The following is an 18,986-nucleotide window of genomic DNA, read 5'->3' on the forward strand; positions in this document are numbered from 1 at the left end:
AAAGTATTTTTCTAACTGAATTTTCTTCAAATACTCTATTAGCAGCATCCCACATATTTGTGAATTTGATTCACAAATCACATATTTGCGAATACATAGAGTGTTAACTTTCTAAGTTTTATTGCAGCTGTCTCATAGTGGGTGTATATAACCAGATAGCAATAGATGAAAATGTTTCACCTAATAGATAAGTCAGTTTGCAATCTTACGTAAAATTATCTCACATAGCCTGGAATTCCCATTTTCAGAATGAAGACCAGGTCCTTTTTGTTTGACCATGGATTATAATGACTTTCCAGGCATGACTCTCCCCTGAATAACACTGCAACTTTTCAATTTATTTTACTTCTTGAAATCTTCAAATATTTGGCCCTTAACAAATACTTCTTTTTTTAAGTTAGTATTTTTCCTCTTTGACTTCATTTGGATTTTCAAAAACAATAAAGAGTGAGATCTAAAGATACTCAATTAAGTGGACTGAGCTTTAGAGATAAAATCCTTCTTGGTGTAGGCTTCTCACTGTTCTATGGAACTTTTCTTTTTAAGAAACAGAGTTAAGCTGTTTATTTTATTTTATTGTTCATTCAGGAAATTGACTCAAGCTGTAGGAGCTCATGGACTATGGCCTGATAGCTATGGAACCTTCATGGGACTGAATTAGGCAATGATGTAGCTTGATCTTTTGAGGGGTTCCTGGCAGTGGCATCAGGACCTTTCCTGGGTGCATGAACTGGCTTTTTGGAGGCCAACCCCTATGGTGATATACATAGGTCAGCATTGACACAGGGGTGAGGGGCTTGGGCCTGACTCAACTTGGTATGCCAGACTTTGTTGACTCCCTAAGGAAGGCTTTACCACCTCTTAGGAGTGGATGTAGGGGAGAAGGAAAGGGAGGGGGGAAGGGATAAGGGGAGTGAGGGGAGACTGGAGTTAGTATGTAAAATGAAAAAAAAAAAATAGAAAAAAAAAAAAAAAACAGGGCAAGATGTGAGTATGGGAGTACACGTGTTAACTCTTGATCCAGAGCTCTAGTGATTAATTTATGTTAAAGTGCCTTCCTTTTTCATCTCTTACACATGACACCTGTTCATAAACTGGATTTAATAATGGGCTCTGGTGCTAACCCTGGTGGTGAAGCCCTTGCATTACATGTTTTAGGTCCCTGATTTGTTTCCAAACTGCCCTACCCTTAAAATAAAAAAAAAAAAAAAAAAAAAAAGGACGATGCTCCTACTTTATTAAAATGATTTTGGTGCTCAAGGGGGTAAGGAAGAAGCTTGCAGATTTAAACTCAGAACTTCTCCTTCAGCTGCAGAAAATATGTTGCAAATTTTATGCAACTCTAGAGAGGCAGTAGCCTTGCTGATGACCAGGTAGTCAGGGAATCCTGCGCTGTCACCGTGGTTAAGTCAGGCTCGACATGCTAGCACCACCTCCACATCCCCCATTGCTTTCCCCCCCCCCCACTATTTCCTCTTTTGAAGTTTAGGTGAGTATATTTGATTAGTGTATCTAGGTCAGGTTCTTTTGGGCTTATTTCCAAGAGCTTGCAGCAAGGGCTTAGGGCGTTCAGACTCTGTCATGTATAAGGATGTTTATAAGGGGTTTAGACTCTGTCATGTATAAGGATGTTTATAAGGGAGGCATATCTGTTACAATTGTAAGTCAGGGGATGAGCTGAAGATCTATGCCATCTCAAACATTCATCGACTTTCTTAACAGCTATGGGGGATGGGAAACTGGTGGTTAGGATGAGATTAGGAAGACTGAGCTACTCATATGAAACACTATCATATGCAGTCTTTCCTCTTGTGAATCCCCAAATATTACTGGTAAAAAATCATCTTAGTGGTAATAATCAGTATTATCATATTTATCATTTTTAAAGATTACTAATTTTCAGATGTGACCTGTTAGTTTGGATAAGTGAAAGTATATTATAAAAGACAAAAAAAAAATACAAAATGGTAAAATCCCAAAATACAAAAGCAAAAAATAAACATCAAGGAATGAAAACAAACAAACAAACAAAAACAAAAGAAACATTACCAGAATAATCCAGTTTTAGTGAATATGGATATTTTTTTTTGCACATAAAATGTATTGCATTAAGAAACACCATGCAAGTCATCTTCCTAGGTAGAAAAAGGCAGACAGCATTCAGTGAGTTATCTGTTGAGCACTAATCTACTTTTGAAATATAAACAGACCTGGTTTCCCTTTGAAGTTTGCTCACTGATACCCAGGTATAGGCTTTAGAAGTACTTTTAAAGTACTTTCAACAGCAGTCTTAGATTCTCTTCCTAAGATATGGGAGAAAATTGTAGGAGGAGAGGTAGGAGGAAAAGAAGCAGAGAGTTTGCTGGCGTCCTTAAATCCTCTCAAAATTCAAAGTAGAGTTCTAGGTTGTCTGGCCACTGGCCATTGTTGAGAAGGGTTGATTTGTTTCTGAATGTTCCAAAGTCATCATATGATCATATTGAACACTAGGGAAGGAGTAATTTTAAACCTGTGGTAATGAATTACCTTCCACAGCTTGGGTCTGGAATGCTCCTCAAAGGCCTGTGCATTAACATTTTAGCCCCCAGCTTGGCACTGTTGGCTGGTGTAAACTTTAAGGGGGGCATCCTTATTGCGTTCTCTAGGTCAAATGGAGCATCTTCCACTTTCCTCACTTTCTTTTCCTTGCTGCCCATGAGTTGAATGGTTTTGCTCCATGAGCTCCCACCATGATGTGCTTGCTATAATAGGCCCGCAGACAACGGCATCAAACAATTAATAACCCAAAGCATCCCAATTTGAAGTAAACATATCTCACTAGAAGAGACGATCATCATGAGTATTTATCACAGTGGTGGGAAGATTCATAGTATACCACTCATTCGTTTACTTTGTACATGAACTGTCGAATGTACTGGTGTATACATGACCCTAAAAAACAACACATCAGAGCCTGTGTTGGTGAGGTCTGCTCAGGAAGTGGTATGTTAAATCCGGACCTGGGCCTCGGAAAGGTCTAGAGCAGAGGACAGGAGAGGCTATAAATGAGTACTTCTGCAATTCAGAGTTCATCTCTCTCTGTCTCTCTTTTTTCCTATTTAAACTGTGTTTGAGTCAAATTTATCCTAGTTTCCAGGACACTACTGTTCTCACATTGTCAAATAGTTCCCACAAGTCAATAAAGATGCAGCTGTAAATCTTTGCAGACTATGCACTTTGGTATTGGTACAGATCTTTTTTTTCCCTCTGGTTTGGTAATTCTGAAATATCATAGACTATATTTCTCTGGTGATGTTATGGTCGTGACTATCCAATCTGCTCTATTGGAAAATGATTGGCAGATGTATGATCCATGCCATGGATAACTAGAACAGTGACTTCTGGTGACAAACTAATTTTAAATTCTAGTTTCAAATAATGCATCTGACCTCCCATACCCTCTTAGGAGATCATTGCAGTTCAGGTACTTCTGAAGAAGTGTGTTTGCTTGACTATAGTGAATTCTAGATATCCACCACCTGCCTGATAGGTTGTAAAAGTTCCTTCCAGGATTTCTGTCATGCAGAATTCTATTTCAGAAGACAGAGATCAATTCTATAATGTAAGCTTACAGCAAATAATTACAGCTTTGTTGTCTATGAGAAATGAACTGACTTCTTTTGATCTTCACTCTACTCCATTTAAATTGACTTCCAACCTTGGAAAATACTCTATAAATATTTATAAATAAAGAATATAAATGAAATATGAGAGAAAACAAAATTAGCATAGATTCCAATCAAGGGGCACTGGTAATTTCTGAATCATCAAGCTGCTGTGGTTGAATCAGGTAGAAAGGCCTATTAAGTAGATGAAAGTAACATGACTTGATACAGGTGTCTGTGAGTCACAAGTAAAGGTTTGTTATTTGTAGGAAACTCCATTGCATATAACCTCATGCTCTAGATGCAAGGATATGGTATACCTCACTGATGTGTTTGAATTTTGTATTTTCTTTCGTTCTTTTAAGATGTATTTATTATTTATACAATGTTCTGCCTGTAGACCAGAAGAGGGCACTAGATCTCATTATGAATGGTTGTGAGTCAATATGTGGTTGCTGGAAATTGAATTTAGGACCCCTAGGAAAGCAACCAATGCTCTTAACTGCTGAGCCTTCTCTCCAGCCCCTTTCATGGGTCATGAAGTTGTTTGAATTCCTTACTGCCTAGACTGGGGTAATATGAAATTTATTTCTGTATTTAGCTCTAGTTTTTATTTTTATAATGGAGGGGGTTTAAGACAGGTTTTCTCTATGTAGCTTTGAAGATCAGGCTGACCTTGAACTTATGGAGAGCCACCTGCCTCTGCCTCCCAAGTTCTAGGATAAAAGGTGTGCACCACCACCACCAGGCTATTTTCATATTTTTAAAGCTTGATACAATAAAGGAAACATTCTCTGTTTTCTTTTACTGGGTCAAGTGGTTCCTTAAACAATATTACTCATATAATAGATTATTTTTTTAAGAACTATGCATCTGAGTCAGTCATCAAAATATAAATAGAGATAGATAACTTTTCCAAGTTTACTCAGGATAATGTAGAAAGGGAGATTCTTCTTTCATCTAACAAACTCATGAATTCCCACTTTTCTCAATGGGTGATCATTAATAATTAACTGTAAGCTGCTTTTTGCTTTTTTGTTCTGTCGGAACAGGGTGTCAACACAGAGCTCTGGCTGCCTTGAACCTCACTGTGTGGATTATCCTGGGTTAGAACTCATAGAAATCTGTTTGCTTCTTCCTGAGTTCTAGGATTAAAGGCAGAGCCACCAGCTCTGCATATGCATTTGAATGTATGGTTCAAAATTCCTATCTATATAAATAGACAGCACTAAGTTATTTTTATCAGTAATATGAAGAAAAACAACTTAAGAAAGGAAGGGTTTATTTACTCACAGTTTGAGGATACAGTCATGGCAACAGGCATGAGGCAGTGTGTCACATTGCAGCAGCAGCTGTGGAACAGATAGATGGATGCTTATGGATAGTTCCCACTTCCCTTTGGAATCTATCATTGAGACCCCAACTGCTATTAATGATGCTGCCCTCCCTCTTTATCAAACATTTCTAGGAAAAAAAAGTCCTCATATACACATTTACAGAAATGTTTCCACAGTGATTCTATATTTAATCATGTTATCAATGAACTTAATCATCACATCACTGTATGTGTATAAGCATACATGCATATATATCTATATGTAAGCACAAATATGCATGCATATATATGGCATGTATAGTTGTTTTTAAGTCATCTATCCAAGATGAAGTAGCATGTACTTTTATTTGTTTAACATAAATACATGTAAACACATACATTCTTTAGATAACACATTTATATTTGGATAGATTATCAAAACTTTCAGATAAATTCAATATTAATGAGGGGCACAGTATAGAATTATCAATGTCCCATGATTTCAGTGTGACTTACAATATATTACATATCACTAAATTATCTCCTTGGATAAAGCATTTTATAACTTATCATTCTGTATTGGAAGTGGCATGCCTGAAAGACAAGTACCTACTAAAATGCATTTTGATAGTGATAGCATTGGCCAAAATTTTTCTGTCAATCTGTTATTTATCACAAACCTGTATAGGACCTTGACAGTTGCTTTGTTAAGTTGTTCCTGTAAGTTTGGTTCTGAAGGGCTGAAAACCAAAGTCTGTATTAATGCACTGACATGTATGGTATCATTTACATAGCTATGAGTAGATCCATGATTGAACCCCAAATCCCTCTGGAATAGTTTCTGTATTCCGACTTGTTTATCCAGGTTATGTCATTTGTGGTTGACATGTTAATAATGTTGCTTGGTATTGGTTAGTTAAATCCATTTTCTTAATGAGACCTGAATGCACAGAGGAAACACCTAGAAAGATTTCTGAGATTAATAGAATAATGCTACTGTAATAATACATATTGTTAAAAGCAAAGCAATTCCAATACCCATATCATGTCCCTGAGTGCTAATGAATGTACATTGAGTAAATCCACTGACTACCTGGTAGAGGAGGAATGTGAACAAGATGTCTCCACGGAGCTCCCATTTACTTTATTTTCTTCCCTTCAACAATTTGAGAGTTGTGAAAGGCTAGCCATGGTGATTTGCATAAAACAGTTGCTATAGTAACCTTTGAGCATGATACTAGAGGCAACCTACTAACTGTAACCTTTTTCTTTATGAGAGCAATATAATTTACAGGTTGTGAGAATTGTGTGTCATTCTTATCCTCAAGGTGTTTGGCTACATTATGAAGTCAGAATAGTTTAACTTTGAAATCACAGCCACTTAGGAAAGACAAATTTTTTTTTCTGAGAAAGTAAAAAATGATGATTTCATCTTTAGTTTATTTCATCTTTAGTTTGGACTGTTAGAGAATGAGATCTGAAATGACATTAATGCTATTTTATATGCCCCGAGAATTTACCACAGCAATGCATTTTCTAGTTTGAATGTTTTATTTTTCCCACTTGAATTTACTTAAAACTTCCCCACTCACTTTTCAATGACTATTTCTCATAGAATAATCAAATGGAGAATCAAATTATGAAGGCTTATAATTCATAAAAACAAGTGTTTTACATATATCAATGTATTTTAAAGTCCCATATTTCCACAGAGTCCTGATGTTGTATAGTAATCTTTAATTATAAAATCAGTACATTAGAAAGTGAATCCTTTAAAAAAATTTTTTTTCTGAGAGTATGCGCTAATTGTTGCCTTAATTCTGGATACTATCATTCTAAGATGAGCAATAAAATGTAATATAATGAGAACAACTAATTGAAAGGAGTGCATTTCTGTCTTCCAGTTAAGAAGGAAGATTTCAAATGTCTCTGCATCTTTGGTTATCACCTGCCTTCACACTGGAGTTCCTTGATGTGTTGGCTAGAGTTATTTTGGGAGGGGCACTCTCAATTGAGAAAATGCCTCTGTAAGATTTGGTATGGGCAATTCTATAGTGCATTTTCTTGATTAATGACGGATGTGTGTGAGCCTAGTTCACTGTGAGCAGTGCCACCCCTGGGAAGGTGGTCCTTGGTGATGAAAGAAAACAGATTGAGCAAGCCATGGGGAACAAGTCAGCAAGCAGATCCCCCAGGCTTTCTGCTTCTGTTTTTGCCTCCAGGTTTATGCTTGAGTGCCAACCTCGACTCCCTCAGTGATAGAGTATGACCTCAAAGTTGTAAGCTTAAATCAAACCTTTCTTTCCCCAACTTGCTTTTTTCCCCCCATGTTATTTTATTACAGCAATAGGAACCTTAAAATAAAAATTTGTAGCAGCAGTGAGTAATTGCTGTGACAACTTGACTACATTGTTTGGGAGAGAATTGTGGAAATATTATGGAAATTTGGGCTGGAAAAGCCATCAAGTTCTCAGAGCTCAATGAATGATTATTGGGGGAAATTGGAATATAATGCTGAGAGATGTGCAGACAAGGGAGGCATGACTTGTAAAATTTCAGAGAGAAGTTCTTATGCAGTTTGCATTAAGAATCTGTGGTGTCTGCTCAGCTTCAGGTTAGTAATTGACTGTGGTTAAAAAGGGACCAGAAACACTAAAGTAAAATCTTTGCTTTGGTGTCACAATCAATACTGGTCAACTTGTGCTGAAGAATCAGCCGTAATTATGAAGAGACCAGCATCACAGAAACCAAGCCTTCTGGGAAGCATTTCTTCAGGATCAAAACACAGGAGCTGTAGCCTAGTGGGGGCTAAGACAGTCACTCATGCTGGGCACTCAACTAGGTAATGCGACAGAATTTCCTGGATTGTATTGGTTTTGAAGGCATGAAGGGGGCTGGAAAGCAGCTGAGGTTTGGAACTGTGAGAAGTCAGGAGAGACCATTGATGAAGATGCTGTCTTAATTGTATTAAAAACCCCAGAATGGAAAAGGCCATTGAGAGAAGTTAAGGCTTGGTGCCATGCGGTATGGTCAGAGTCTCTGAGGAAAACTAAGGAGAGCATATTGGTGAAGGAACAATTAAGCTGTATGTAGTACAGACCCCAGTATTCTGGAAATAACATGGGATGGCCAACCAGGACAACATCAAGTGGAGCTTGGAGCTTGCCTACATCATAGGATAAGCTGAATGTGCTGTGGTTGGAATACCAGGAGAAGTGGAGCTACCTAGGCTTCTTGGAGCCCCAAAGATTTTGGATTCCAGTTGCCAAATACTGAAATTTTCAAACTGCTGAAGTTTGGTTTTACTTTGATTGTAACTGTGCTGTGGATTTACCACTTTCTTTTTTAGTTTTAAATTGCTTTTTCTCTTTTTTTATTTTTTAATATTTTTCTATTTTCACATGTCAATCCCAGTTCCCTCTCCCTGCCATCCTCCCATACCCACCACAGACTCCCCCATTCCATCCCCCATCCACTCCCCAGGAAGGGTGAGTCCTTCCATGAGGGATCATCAAAGTCTGTCACATCATTTGGAGTAGGGCCTAGGCCCTCCTTTGTGTGTCTCTAGGCTATGGGAATATCCCTCCATGGGGAATGGGCTCCTGAAGCCTGTTACCGAACTAGGTATACATCCTGGATCCAATGTCAGAAGTACCATAGACTGCCCAGGCCTCCTAACTGAAACCCACCTTCAGGGGGTCTGCATCAGTATAATGCTGGTTTTCCAGCTATCAGTCTGTGGTCTATGAGCTCCCCCTTGTTCAGGTCAGCTGTCTCTGTAGGTTTCTCTAGCATGGTCTTGACCCCTTTGCTCATCACTTCACTCTCTCTGCAAGTAGATTCCAGGAGTTTGGCTCAATGTTTAGTTGTGCGTGTCTGCTTCTGCTTCCATCAGCTACTGGATAAAGACTCTAGGATTGCATATAAGGTAGCCATCAGTCTCATTATCAGGGCAGGGAAGTTAGCCTCTCCACTATTGCTTAGATTGGTGGTGTCATCATTGTAGATATCTGGACATTTCCCTGGTGTGAGATTTCTCTTTAAACCTATAATGGCTCTCTCTATTATGGTATCTCTCTCTCTCTCTCTTTTTTTTTGTTCTTTATTCTTCCTCCGACTCAATCTTTCTGTGCACTCATGTTCTCCTCTCCCCTCCCTCCTCTTCTCCCCTTCCCTTTCCCTTTCTCCTAACTGCTCCCCCTCCCCCACCTGTGTGGATTGTAGGCCAGTGATCCTTTGTTTTATGTCTAAAACCCATATATAATAAGTAATATGTAACTTATTTACTTATTTTTAATATTTTCTTTTTCTTTATTCTTCTCTCATACAATACACACCCACCTCAGCCTTCCTTCCTCCACATGCCCCCTCACCCCAATCTGCCCTCTTCCCCAGATCCATTGTCCTTACCCTTCCTTCAGAAAACACAGATCTTACAGGAATATCAACAGAACACAGCATAACAAGGTGCAGTATGACTGGACACAGACCCTCATATCATGGCTGAAAGAGGCATCCCAGTATGCTGAAAAGGTTCCCATGAGGAGGAAAACAAGTCAGAGATACTACCATGCCTTCTATTCGAAATTGCATAGATCAACAACAACAAAACCTCAGCATGTATGCAGATCCATGCAGTCTCTTGCTTGCTTACTTGATTGCTTGTTCAGTCTCTGTGAGAGACCTTCATAGTTGAGTCTGTGGGCCTTGTTCTCTTCATGTCCTCTACCTCTCTGGCTCCTACAAACCTCCCCTTTCTCTTCCATAGAGTTCCTTGAACTTAATCAAGTGTTTGGCTATGGGTCTGTACATCTGCTTTCATGGGTTCTATTATGATGCCCTTCTGAGGGATCAGCATCAATCTATGAATAATTTTTTTTTTTGGTTAATTGTGTTTGTTTCTACCCTAGGTTTCTGAGAAAGATGTGTTGAGACAATGATGTCTTAGAGCTTATCTTTTATCTTTATTTTATAGGAGATTATAGTTAAGAGACTTTAGAATATGAAAGAGACTTCAGAAATTTTCAAAGATAAGATTTCTTTCTTTTAGTTTTCTTTTTCTTTCTTTTTTTTTAGAGAGACTGGATATTCTACAGAGGCTTTGAACTTTACCTTTTAAATGTTTAAAAATTTAAAGACTCTAGAAATCTTAAAATTTGAGAAGTTTTCTATTGACACAGTGGTAATAATAAGAGATCTTTGGGAAAATAAGAAAGGAAACTTTATAGTTTAATATTGATGTGTTTGTGTGTCTAGTTGACCTAGTGTCTATTAGTTTGTGCAAACTCTACATGAGCTAGAGTCATTTGTAAATAGAGAATTACTTTTTATTTTAAAATAAAAGATGATCATTTCTGTATAGTTGCTGTATTAATACAGTAAGAAGTCTGTATATGCCTTGTGAATGGCATTGCAACTACTTTGAGTTCATATGTACAAATGCCTTGTGTGGTAAGAAAACACTGGAGTCATTTACTACTTCTTACTCTTACAATCTTCCACTCCTCTAAGATGGTGTGTGAGCATCGGTAGCAGGAGTTCCGGTAAGATGTAACAGACTAAGTCCTTCAGTTCCTTGTTCTTTGCATTGTCATCAGGTGTGTGTCTTTGTTAATCACCATCTTTTACAAGGAGAAGTGTTTATAATGAAGGATGACGATATAGTACTCCATGTGTGTAGTGATTCAAATGATATATCCTCCATAGGCATATATTCAAACATTGCAAGAGTTGGTGGTGCTATTTGGCAAGATTTTGGTGTGCATCTTTGCTTGAGGAAGTCTGTCATAGGGAGAGACTTTGAGATGAAAAGTGTTGCTCTACTTATGGTTTTCTTTCTCAGTGTCATGCCTGCAGTTGAAGGTGTACTCTCTAGCTTCCTGTTCTTTTGCTGCATGCTGCTATGCTCCCTGCCAAGCCACAGACATTCAATCCTATTGAAGAGTGATTGTTTACTCAAATGGCATTTGTGGTACTATTATACTAGTGAGCATGATTTGCCAGGCCAGTCATTTTTGTAGAATTGAACACAGCTGAGTAAGTCTGAGGATCATTTTACTTCTACAAGGGTATGCAAAGTAACTATTAGTACCATAAAAGCTAGTACGATGATTTCTCAGTGCTCTGATACAGTATGTGGTTTCTTCAGCAAAAGGGTTTTATAATTATGTTCAAATGATAGCCAAGAGCAGCAGCAGTAACCAATAATACTTGGGGTATAATGGAACCTCACTGATCAACAACTCCAAAAGAGGTTAAACCATCCCTAATACAAGGATATTAAAATGTTAGCCTAGTAGGGACATATTAATCCATTATGGGGTAGGCTTTAAAATATTCTATATGTTTATTTTCCAGATCAATATATTCATATTTCCTATATATGTGTGTATATACATACATACATACATACATACATACATACATACATACATTAACCTTCTGTAGTAGTAGATATCCAAGACTTTTTCAAACAGTTTTCATTAGTTATTCCTTCCAGTACCCTCTCTTCTATCCTTCCCTTCCATCACCCATCCTTATTAAACCCATATTTTCTCGTTATTTCATTTGCATCATTGCATTTTGTCTCCTTTCCATTGAAATATCCATACCCCTTCATGGTGTTTTATTAATTTCCTGACCTCTATGGTTATATCAAATGGAACATACGTACCTGAAAATTCACAGCTAGCATCCAGAAATAGGAGAAAATGCAAGACTTTTCCTCTGGGTCTGGGTTATCTTGTGCTCAGGATGGTTAGTTAGTTCCTGCTCCATCCATTCATTTGTGAGTTTCTTCATAATTTTCTTATTTTTACTAGCTGCATCACATGTATCTAAATGCACCACATTTATTGTCCATTCATCAGTTGATGGACATGTAGGCTGTTTCCATTTTCTGGGTACTGGGATAGAGGAGTGATGAATATGAAGAGAAGGTATTTCTATAGTAGAATACAGAGGCCCTTGTTTTATAGTCACATATTGTGATAGATCTATTTCTGGCCTTTCCAGGAATCTCCACACTGGGTTTTCATAGCGGCTGCACCTGTTTTCACTCCAACCAACAATGAATAAGTATTCCCTTCCTACATTTTCTCTGCATCCAAGTCAACATTTGTTTTCTTTCATTCTTTCTTTTAGCCTTAGCTATTTTGACAAGAGTAAACTAAAGTTTCAAAGTAGTTCTAATTTGTGTTTTTCTAATGGCTCAGGTTTCAGCTCTACAAACAAAATATGACAGAAAACTAAAGAATGTGGAAAGCTGGAGAAATAGTCTTACCCTAGTAAGAACATACCAATTGATTTTCCAAAACCAAGTGGTCAGCGCTGAAAATATACTCAGTAGTAACTTAATACAGACTGAGCAGATTATATTTTAGAATATATATGCATACACATATGCACATACACATACAATAACAATTAATGAAAAAAGAGGCTATAGATTTTAAGAATAGCTATATGGGAGTCCCTGGAGGAAGTAAAGGGAAGAGGGAAATTATGTAATTAAATTATATTATCATCTCAAACATAAAAGAAATGTGAATAAACAAAAATATCTAGTTTTTTGACTCAAGAATCATGAAAGAATAAATTACTGCCATTTAAGCCAAAGGAAAAAAAAAGAAGCAAAGACAAAAGGACTTGGGGTAGTTTTTTGTTTTTTTAAGAACTGATGTGCAATCAAAATTTATGAATAAGTCTTCCTCTACTTACCAGAAAAAAACCAAAAACTTCACTTCAGAAGTTTTCACCTGTTTTAGCAGCACCACCATGACAATTTCTTCTATTTCACATCCTGGTAGATGTAATATAAATGTTAATTTGTAGTCTTATAAAAATGGAACTGCTGACAAAATTTAGGTTCCCTGTAGTGATAATTAAAAACCATTGATTTATTTTTTTATTCACAGACATGGAACAGAATACAGGAAAACAAACAGGCAATTTGTAAAAGAGAAGGTGATTCTTGTTATAGTAGATAGGCATTTTTATTATTAACACCTATCTAAAAGAAAGGCATTAGTGTGAAGGGTAAATGAAGTTTAATTATTTTGACTACACTTAATCTACGAGTTAACATTTTCAGATTAAGAAACCAACATAAAAATGTACCTCTTCAAAGCCATATGTATTTTTAAATAATTTTAAGCATTTACTTGGCTTATGAAAAATAGTATTTTAGAGCATTTAGATATGTAGCAGATAGAAGAAAGGGAGAAGAAACAAGGGTCGTAATAAAGATAGTAGTGAAAGTATTTTATAAAGGGGAAAAAATTCCAGAAACTTGTTTGACCAATTTTCACCTGTTTTTCAAACAAGAAATGTTAGGTTCTCAGGATGTATCCCTGGTGCACAAAAGGACTTTGGGAGCACATTCCCCATGGAGGGATACTCCCCTAACCTAGAGGCAGGAGGAGGGTGGGGCTAGTCCCTACTCCAAATGACTTGACAGATTTTGTTGACCCCTCCTGGAAGGCATAGTCCTCCTTGTGAGGTGTATGTTGGGGGATGGGATGGGAGGGTGTTCTGGGGGCATGGGAAAGAGGGAGGGAGGGGGAACTGGGATCAATATGTACAATAAGAAAAACAAAAAAAAAAAAGAAGAAGAAGAAGAAGAAGAAGAAGAAGAAGAAGAAGAAGAAGAAGAAGAAGAAGAAGAAGAAAAAGAAATGCTAAATTCTAAAAGTCAAAAGATGGACCAAATCTATTCCTAACCCAGGATTGTTTTAATACATATTGTGGTAGACAGCAAGACCAACACAATGTGGTAAAATGTAGCTCAGAGTTAAGTGCAAGTTTAATGGAAGTACCTAGCAGAACTTCTGTGTCATCAAGGTCGTGTTTGAACCTGCTTGTATCAAATTAACTGGAAACGATTAGCAGTTGTTGAAAGCAATGGGTTGGCAAGATACCAAAGAAGTAATTCAATTAAAAGAAGTAATTTAGCATATGCTTTGATTAATGAGGTATTATTGGTCAAATGCAAAATTTTCAGTGTTCAGAATAAAAATAGTAGATGGCAAAATTGTTCAAAGTCAGAAGGTTTTCTGAGATGCTTGTCCATCTGAAGGGAAGAATTCAGCCAAGATGCATGGTCATTTTAAGCAGATGTTTATTTAGCAGAGAGAAGTACACACTAGCAAGCCTGGATTGGTCTGACTCAAAAACAGATGGTACCAAGAGACCTTAGATTTGCTGGTTTACATAGAGTATTCTCATGCATATTTAGGTGATGAGTAGCATATCCGTGAAGATGACATATCCCCTTCACCCCAAACATGATAGACCCAATTGATATCTTTTTTAGGCTCTATGTTGATCCTCCTAAACCATAGCAAGGGCTGGGCCCAAAACTGTGACTCAAATGATGCCAGTTGTTTTTTAAATGTACTTTGTTAGTGTCCTTGTGTAACAGCTGGGAAAGTGCCTGACACAGTAATCTGAAATATAATAGGAAGAGCTTAACTTTAGCCTTAAAGACACTTATCCACTAAGGGGCATTTTGACCACCAGTATACACATTTCTCAAGTTACATCCCTAGTGTCCTCGGTTATTTTATAGTGAAGCCCTTGCTTATCAGTCTCAGGATGAGGCACAAGCAATAATCTGAGTGTAGACCAAGAAAGGCCTTCTGATGTACTACATTGAGGATGGTGGGGAATGCATTTCAAGAATGAACCATCCTCTTTGGCTTTGTCATTTGAAATCATCACCCTGGCTTCAGGATTTGATGCAGGCATGACAGCAGGCAAGATGACTTAGGAAACTGGTACAGTAATTTGCACTAGGAGAGAGTAAACTGGACTGAGGTGGCTTCAGGAAGGCTGAAGAGAAGTGGCTGTACTCTCATTGTATAAGTAGAATAATATTTTAAGTTTTTGGATTTGGGAATTGATGAAGGTAGGAGAGAGGGGCATGGGTAAAATTTCTGAACTCTGGATTCTTTGGCTAAAGCATAAAAATGGTGTCGTTAAGTGACAGGAAATACATAGTAAAGTTATTTGTGGAGCTTGCTATAAACATTCTGTAAGAGAGGCTACATGCCTGTTGAAGGATAGTAATGATTGTAAATCAGAAAATAATTTCCTAATTAAAATTGAATAGTTATAGAGTATGTGATATACTGATGGTTGTAAATGCTATTCACTAGTAAGAGGAAACTGACATTACAAAGTTCATAAAAAGGCCAGTATATTAAATTTAAGTGGATAGCATTGTAAGTAGAAAATTATGCAAAACTAATAAAAAGGGAAGACAAAACAATTAAAGTAATTCTATTAGAACACTAAGATGGTATGTTCTATTCTCTGTGATTGTTAGACACTAGTCTAAAATAAAATCACTGATTAACACAAAACCAATAGGAGATGACTTGAATATTAAAATGAATATGTAGTTGGATGTTTCTTTCCTGGCCTCCATTCCCAAATAACTGACCCAGAGACTAAATATTAATTATAAATGTTTGGCCAATAGCTCAGGCTTGTTACTAGCTAACTGTTACATTTAAATTAACCAATAATTCTTATCTATACTCTGCCACATGGCTTGGTACCTTTTCTCAGTAAGCCATGCTCATCTTGCTTCTCCCTGCATCTGTTGGTGACTCCTCTGACTCCACTTTCATTCATCCCAGAATCCTTAGTTTGATCATTCCACCTAAACTTCCTGCCTAGCTATCAGCCGGTCAGTTCTTTATTAAGCAATAAGTATAATACATATTCACAGTGTCTGGAAGGATTGTTCCACAGAATGAAGGACTAATTGTCTGATACTTTCTGGGTAAAGCATAGTCCTTACTATTTGGTTACTTGATTTCGACAAACTCAATTTGGTGATTTGATAGTAAAGATAGTCAATTAGAAGCCAGGTGTATCTTGTGAGTTGTTTCCATCATGATCTACAGAGGAACAATGCTCAGTGTTGAAATGTGAGCATATGAAGAAACAGATTTACCGCCCATTCATCATGGCTCAGGAATTAAATAACATTTCCTCACACGACTTGATGGTAAATTATCAACAATTCTTCCAGCATTTAGACTACACTTCTTGCAAAAAGTCCTGTTGACTAAATCGGACTCAAGGTATACTGCACTGATACTTTGCTGGGTCTTTTGGATTGGATGCTGTTTATTCTACAGTATCCAGCTGATACATATTCCCAGTTCTCTTCCTAAATTGTACTGAGTAAACTTTACTCAGTAAAAAAAATTCATAGCATGGCTAATTATTGAATAAAATTACAGTTTATCAATTCACGTTTTAATGCAAGTGCACATTTGTTTAGAACAGACACAAATGAATGCAGATACATTCCTCAATTTTTTTGTAAATTAATTCCAAGTAATATTTCAGTAAACTGCATATTGGAATCTACTCAGAACACACATTTTAATGTGGTGTTTTATAACCTAAATTTAAATGCAGCCATTTCTCTTGAAGAATTGCATAAAAAAAAAACAAGTATGAGAAGGGATTCTATTTAAAGTTGGCATAGATTTTTTTTCCCTCTTCTGGGTGTGCTCTAGATGTTTGGGAAATATATCTATAATGGTTAAAATGATAGTAAGAGTTATAGTACTTCAAACAATTTTAGTTCAAAAAGTCCTAATTATTTTGTTTGACCAACTTAGAAATAATGAAACACGTTTCCTAAAAGTTAAACAAACCATAACTCTGTGGCCACTAAGAGAGACAAGACGTAAAGCCAGTCAGTGGCTCTCAAGTTCTGCACTTCGTCACTGTCAAGATTAAATTTTCTTACTCTTACTGAGAATTTTTGGACCCATTTGACAATATGAGATTCACTCAACTATTTCAAAACATGAAATTGTTTTATTATTTTCCTCTTTGAATTATTCAGGCAGAATTGATAATAGTCAATACTTACTGTTTGGAATGTTTGGAGGGAGTGAATGGATGCTGAAGGCTGAGCCTGGGGGTCTTATTCATGGTATATTTGTGCCATATCACTGAGCTATATTCCTGCCAATTTGTGAGCTATTTTAGTATGTCATGGATGGGAAACTTTAAGATGGTTCAGATAATTTAGTCAAGAAATGATTTCTTCAATGAAGATACACATGTATATGTAATTATACTGAATTATAGATTTTGGTTGAGTTTCAGTTCTACATTGTAATTGATGTATATGTTCTTTACTGCTTAAATTTACTTAAAGTTTTTAAACAGTTCATTGTTTATTTCTTATCACTGCTTCTTGGAGTAATCCGCAAGATACCTTATGTTTTATTTTAAAATAAATAATTTTTATTATGCCATATATTAATACTAATACATTCTAATGATCAGTCTTGTGCAAGGCACTATTTATTGCTTTTCTTACTATTTTATTTGTATGGACATGTTGTGTAGACAATGGTGATTCTATCCCCATGTGGATATGTGGCATACATTGGGAAAATTCAAGGAAACAGGCTAAATTATCAGCCCCAGTTAATTAAAACTATGCAGATAACACCTAAGAAATTCTTAATGCTGATTTGTTTATTTTCCAAGTAAGCTGTTTTGACTGTTTAGAGATTATAATTTGCTTTGACATATTATTTAAATACTTTGAGCTAGTGTGTGCTCATGTGTGTGTGTGTGTGTGTGAATATGTGTGTGTGTGTGTGTGTGTGTGTGTGTGTGTATACATATGTATGTGTGTGGGGGCATATGCTGTGGCATAGAAGTGGAGATCAAAAGAGCTTGCAGGAGTTGGTTCTTTTCCTCCATCATTTTTCTTCTCCTGATTAAACTCAGATCAGTTGAACTGTTGTAGTTGGCCCAAACCATGGTTTTTAACAGAGTTTGAGACTCGAACTCAAGTACTGTAATTGCAAGGCAAGCACCTGAACTGTCTTTCTTGCTCTGATTGTAGTTTTTTTTTTTTTTTTTACAACATTTCACATTTAATTTTACTCAACAGATTTATATGACTAACAATATATACTTTGTGTAATAAAATAGAATAATCTTCTAGGTTTAGGGATAATTCCATTAATTGTGACTTATAAAATCGAAGGGCTTTTAAAATTTCTCACCTATTTAATGTTTTACTTCTCCCCGAAATAGTCACTGCTCCAATGTTTTTGTTTAGTTCTAGTTTTATCCTATGAGACAACTGCTTCAGTAGAATAGTATCACAACTCACCAACATGATGGACTGAGGGGTGTGTGAGGCACTGATAGTTTTGAAAGGAAGTGGGATGGTTAGCACGGATATTTAGTGACTATGGAACACTCAGAAGAGGCAGAAAACATGAAGGGAAGAGAAAAAATATGTTAACACATTGTGGAGGATGTATAAGTAAACCTGGGTATCTAATAAAATCCTGTATAAGGAGTCTTGGAGAAGACTATTGGAGGCGTAATCTACCACAGGGATATACACTCTCATTATTTTCACCTAGAACTCATTTATGTTTTTTAATTATTTCCCCATAAGCCTTTTACAAACTCAGCAAGAGATTTTTCTGTTAATCCCCAGGCTATTGACATTAAAAAAAAAGAAAATTTGAATTTTGATAGGCAAAAATAAATAAACATGATAACTGTTTTAAACTCACCTGCAGGTAATATTTACATAGATTTAAGCATACCACAAGCAATTTGCACAGCCTGCCTATATGAAGCACTTCTTGAAAAGAAAAGATAATTGTCACAGTATTTTTAGATGTTTACTGCAAATACCTGAGCAAAATTTCATTTGCAATAGAACACCCACATGTTTATTAGAATTATGGTTACCCATAGTGGAAAATAGATTCAGAAGATTCTGCTGCAAACAAAACATGACAGATATCCTTTATTTTTCCTTTTCTTTTCTCAGTGGCTAATATATTTAGCCACTGAGCCACAAAGTGTGTGAGCCACACAGTAATTCTTGGGAATGTAAAAAACATGAAAAAGCTCCACAATGGAATAAAACAAAACAAAACAAAAACATAGGGTATTATCACCATGGAACCCTGGTACTACTGATAGACATTCCACACTCAAAGAATTGTATATAT

Source organism: Phodopus roborovskii, unplaced genomic scaffold, assembly GCF_943737965.1.
Source record: "Phodopus roborovskii unplaced genomic scaffold, PHOROB, whole genome shotgun sequence".
In the NCBI taxonomy this organism is placed as follows: Eukaryota; Metazoa; Chordata; class Mammalia; order Rodentia; family Cricetidae; genus Phodopus; species Phodopus roborovskii.